Below are 6,101 nucleotides of genomic sequence, written 5' to 3' on the forward strand. Positions count from 1 at the left end.
CACACGCAGAACAACATAGGACAAGCAAGATATAGCATACAGACAGAGCAACATAGAACAAAAAGCAACAAGACAAAATCCATAAAAGCAACAGTGTTTCCATACCTCACAAGCTACAGACAACATGGAAAGCGGCAATACACAGCTAGGGATTATGTTCACAAATCTGATTGACCTTTAGCCATGTCTTCATGCATTTTGTGAAAGTGTGGTATGTGGTGCAGTTATGTGTGTCTGATGGCAGTGTATTTCAGACATGGGAAGCTCTCACAGAGAAAGCGGATTTACTAAAGGTGCTTTTCCTTAACTTCTCTACTCAGTATTGAGTAGCTTGGATGAAAAACATGCCCAAAGTAAAATGCCTGCTACTCAGGCACAAAATCTAGAATATGCATATATTAGTAGATTCGGATGGAAAACACTCCGAAGTTTCTAAAACTGTTTGAATGATGTCTGTGAGTATAACAGAACTCATATGGCAGGCAAAAACCTGAAAAAATCCAACCAGGAAGTGGGAAATTGTAGTTTTTCAAGTGATTGCGTGTCCGGTATACAGTGTCTGTGGGGTCATATTGCACTTTCTAAGGCTTCCACTAGATGTCAACAGTCTTCAGAACCTTGTTTCAGGCTTCTACTGTGAATGGGAAGAGAATAAGAGCTGATTCAGTCATGTGTCTGGAAAATTGGCATGACCTCAAACATGCGCGCGGCCGTGAGAGCGAGCTGCCTTTCTTTTCAATTCTAAAGACAATAGAATTGTCTGGTTGGAATATTATTGCAGATTTATGATAAAAACATCCTAAAGATTGATTCTATACATCGTTTGACATGTTTCTACGAACTGTAATGGAACTATTTTGACTTTTCGTCTGGACTAAACTCGCGCGCTTAGTGAATTTGGAGTGCTGGACTAAACGTGCGAACAAAATGGAGGTATTTGGACATAAAGATGAACTTTATCGAACAAAACGGACATTTATTGTGGAACTGGGATTCCTGGGAGTGCATTCCGATGAAGATCATCAAAGGTAAGTGAATATTTATAATGTTATTTCTGACTTCTGTTGACTCCAAAATGGCGGGTATCTGTATGGCTTGTTTTGATGTCTGAGCGCTATACTTAGATTATTGCAAAGTTTGCTTTCGCCGTAAAGCTTTTTTGAAATCTGACACAGCGTTTGCATTAAGGAGAAGTTTATCTATAATTCTGTGCCTTACACTTGTATCTTTTATCAAAGTTTATGATGAGTATTTCTGTAAATTGATGTGCTCATTCACCGAACGTTTTGGAGGCAAAACATTTCTGAACATTTCACGCAAAATGGGGTTTTTGGATATAAATATGAACTTTATCGAGCAAAACATACATGTATTGTGTAACATGAAGTCCTATGAGTGCCATCTAATGAAGATCATCAAAGGTTAGTGATTAATTTTAGCTGTATTTCTGGTTTTTGTGACTCCTCTCCTTGCTTGGAAAATGACTGTGTGGTTTTTCTTGTCTAGGTGCTGTCCTAACATAATCTAATGCTATGCTTTCGCCGTAAAGCCTTTTTGAAATCGGACACTGTGGTTGGATTAACGAGAAGATTATCTTTAAAATGGTGTATAATACTTGTATGTGTGAGAAATTTGAATTATGAGATTTTTGTTGTTTTGAATTTGGCTAGCGTCCCACATGTCCTAGAGAGGTTGGGAACTATACAGTCACCTCTCATGGCAGACCTTGTTGATCTGCTGCCATATGTTTGGGTTTTCTGTTTAACAAAAATACTGAGTGGAGGGGGAGCCAGGCCATTTAGGATCTTGAATACAAGACATGGTGTATTGCACAAGATTTTCCCAACTCAGGAGCTCATGCTTTCTGAGGATGTAACAGTGATGATGGCTATTGGGCTTCCTATCAAGCACTTTGAGAGCCTGTTTGTAGACAGACTGAATAGGTTTTAATGTTGAACAGCAAGCTTGGGCCCAACTAGTCAAGCAGTATGTTAAGTGGGGGAGTATCATAGATTTGAAGTACAGTTTTGCTACCTCTGTAGTCAAACAATTTCGTATAAATCGGAAAGTAGCTAGGTTGAATTTGGTTATTTGTATTACCTTTTTCACATGCTTTTTAAAAGAGAGGTTGGAATCAAGTATGATGCCAAGGTACTTAAAATCAGATACCACCTGGAGCTTCTCCCCTGACACATAGACATCTGGCTCAGTAGCATCTGTTGCCCTCTTTGTGAAGAACATGCAAACAGTTTTTTTCACATTGAGATGCAAACACGAGTCACTGAGCCACTTTGTAACCTGGACCATTACAGTAGTGAGTTCTTGTGCAGCTTGTTGTTTGCTCTTTGCATGCACATATATCACTGTATCATCTGTATACATTTGAACTTCAGACCCAGTACAGACAGAAGGCAGATCGTTAATGTACAGGCTGAACAGGAGGGGCCCCAGTATTGACCCTTGGGGCACGCCCACATCATAGCTAAGAGTGGGCGACAGCTCATTGCTCACTCTGACACACTGAGTTCTGCCTTCAAGGTATGATTCCATCCATCTCAAGGCATCGGGGGAAAAGTTGAACTTGGACAATTTTGTGATGAGAATCTCATGGTTAACAGTATCAAAAGCCTTCCTTAGGTCCAGAAACACAGCCCCAACAATACCCCCTTTGTCCATTTTGGACTTCACATTTTCCAGAAGAAAGCAGATGGCCGTTTCTGTGGTGTGTTTCGCTCTGAAACCAAACTGCATGGAGTGTAATGTGAAGGGGCTGTTGTTGAGGTGGGCAATCAGTTGTTCTGCTACACACTTTTCAACAACCTTCGACACCACAGGTAGTATGCTAAGGAGCCTGTAGTTACTCACGTCAGCAGGGTCGCCTGATTTAAAGATGGCCGTTATTATGGTCGACTTCCATACCCTTGGAAACACCCCCAGACCAATAGATGTGTTGGTGATCTTAGTAATGGGGCCAATGAGTGACTCTTTGTAGTTTTTAAGAAAGGTAGAGTCCAGCCCAAACACATCTTTGGCTTTAGAGTTATTTAGTGAGCTAATCACCTTGTTCACCTTTGACTCAGAAACCTCCCTTATGATGAAGACAGGTTGAGTGTCATTTACTAGCACTGAGCCCAAGAAACCAGTGGAGGGGTTCTGTGTCAGTACCCTGACAGAGTCAATAAAGTAGGAATTGAAGGCTATTACTATTTCGACTGCATCCTGTGTTAGATTGTTATTCACCATGATTTCTAATCTTTTTGCAGTGTTACTATGGTCTTTCCCTGTTAACTTTTTAGATTCTCCCAGATCAATTTAGAATTTCCCTTTGCTTCACCAATTATGTTAATAAAAAAGTTTGCCTTGGACTGTCTGATTTCTTTCATCACCTTATTTCTCAACAAAGTAAACCTACGTCTGTCATGCTCTAATTTTGGATTTAGTAGCTGTTTTTAGAGCATAATCTCGTTCTTTCATCAATTTCCAAATTTCTCCATTTAGCCAAGGAAGAGTGCTCTTTTGGCCAGGTTTGGATTTGATTTTCTTTAGGAAACCATTTATTGTAGCCTGGATTGTGGATAGAAAAACCTGACTATCAGCTTCCACGTCTGTATAGGACAAGAGATCGCTCCAGTTAATTCCATTAATTGGTTTTCAAAATAGTTTAATTCACTCTTAGGTATTCTTAGTTGATCCGACTTTCTAACAGTAGAGAGGTTAAACCTGCTCTTAAACAGCTTTTTGGCTATAAGTGTCAGATTATGATCAGATAGCCCAGTAACCATACTGAATGATTTCGTCACTCTCTCTGGTTTATTACTGAACACCAAATCAATCTGTGTTTTAGAGCAACAAGTCACCCAGGTTGGCCCTTTAACTAGCTGTGTAAGGTCAAAGGTATTAGTGATCCATTTGAGGGTTTTCCTACAAGACTTGTCTTCATAATTAATATTAAAATCTCCCATTAAGATGACCTCTTTCCCAAAATCACATTCCCTAAGCAAGTTATTAAACTGATCAAAAAACACACTTTTGGTGGAAGGTGGTCTATACATTCCAATAAGGGTAAAAGACATTTGGGGAGACAGTGTAATGTTCAGGCCAATACATTCTAGTTCATTATCACATGACCACTCAATTTGTTTACATCGGATATGTTCTTTAATATAAATCATCAGACCCTCTCCTCTTCCTTCAATCCTGTCTCTCCTGAAAACATTGTAGCCAGGCACAATCAAAGCAGCATTTGGAGAGTTTTTATGGAGCCATGTCTCTGAGAGGCAGAGGAAGTCAAGGTTGGAGTCTGTGAGAAGATGTTGAATTTGATCACTTTTTGGAATGACACTACGAATGTTCAAGTGCCCCCCTAGTAGTCCCTTGGGCTTAGCTCGTAGGTCCCAGATGACTCAAGAGTGATTGACACATTGAAAAAAGTAACATTTTCTGTGTTTTCTGACGGATGGGTTTAGGCCGTTTTGATTAGGGGCAGTTCGGTAGCGCAGTTAACAATCCCTCCCGCTTGCACTGGATGCGGAGAACGAATTAAAACAGCTTGCGTACCAGAAGCAAAGTCAGGGATCGCATATAGCGACTTGGGTATGTTTGAAGAATCAAAATCTATCCTGGAGCCGGGTGAGTCGAGAGAAACCATGGGACCATAGCACTCACCCACTTCCACAGCGGTGATGATCAGTGGACGAGGCCATCCACTGCTTTCCACTCCAGTGAGTATCGCTGGCTCGGTGATGTTAGGCCCAGGATTGAGTTGCACATTTCCGGAGAGCAGGAGGGTAGTGAACAGGTAGTTTAACAGTTTCCGATAAATGTTGGACTTGTGTTTGTTACGCCTAAGCGATTCAGTGGAATATGGAGCGAGGTAGACTTGGCCATTATTCAGAACATTATGGTATGCTGTGTACTGTCCGCTTCCGTGGAACGGTGAACCAATGTGTTTGGTGTTGATATTCTCCGGCAGTAGATTGATTGTGTCATCCCAGCAAGGACGCACTGAGATTATCAGTAGAGCAGCTACATAACTGACAATCATGGCAAAGTACTGGAGATAAAACACATCATTGCGCTTTAACTCTTTGCATGAGTTACTTAGCTGGGGTCGGCGTACACCTGATGTTTTAGATAAAATAACAGCATTCGTTTGAGAAGCGGCACCTGCCGCACCACCCTGCCTTCCATCCACCATTACCTTCCGAACAATGTCGGGTGTTGATTATTGAGTCTTTGAATGAAGAGATTAAGATAAAACTGTCCAGTTTGAGTGTTTGTTGCAGCTCGTTCCAGTCGCTAGCTGCAGTGAACTGAAAAGAGGAGCGACACAGGGATGTGTGTGCTTTGGGGACCTTTAACAGAATGTGACTGGCAGAACGGGTGTTTTATGTGAAGGATGACAGCTGCAGTAGATATTTCAGATAGGGGGGAGTGAGGCCTAAGAGGGTTTTATAAATAAGCAACAACCAGTGGGTCTTGCGACGGGTTTACAGAGATGACCAGTTTACAGAGGAGTATAGAGTGCAGTGATGTGTCCTATAAGGAGCATTGGTGGCAAATCTGACGGCCGAATGGTAAAGAACATTTAGCCACTCGAGAGCTCCCTTACCTGCTGATTTATAAATGATGTCTTTGTAATCTAGCATGGGTAGGATGGTCATCTGAATCAGTGTTAGTTTGGCAGCTGGGGTGAAAGAAGAGCGATTACGATAGAGGAAACCAAGTCTAGATTTAACTTTAGCCTGCAGCTTTGATATGTGCTGAGAGAAGGACCGTGTACCGTCTAGCCATATTCCTGAGTACTTGTATGAGGTGACATTCTTCTTACCAAACCACATGACTTTTGTTTTAGAGGTGTTAGGGGTAGAGCAAGCTTGTTGGACACCAAGAAAGCTTTGTTGTGGAGTATTTAACACAAAATCCGGGGAGGGGCCAGCTGAGTATAAGACTGTATCATCTGCATATAAATGGATGAGAGAGCTTCCTACTGCCTGAGCTATGTTGTTGATGTAAATTGAGAAGAGCGTGGGGCCTAGGATCGAGCCTTGGGGTACTCCCTTGGTGACAGGCAGTGGCTGAGACAGCAGATTTTCTGACTT

Source organism: Salmo trutta, chromosome 19 (assembly GCF_901001165.1).
Source record: "Salmo trutta chromosome 19, fSalTru1.1, whole genome shotgun sequence".
Lineage (NCBI taxonomy): Eukaryota > Metazoa > Chordata > Actinopteri > Salmoniformes > Salmonidae > Salmo > Salmo trutta.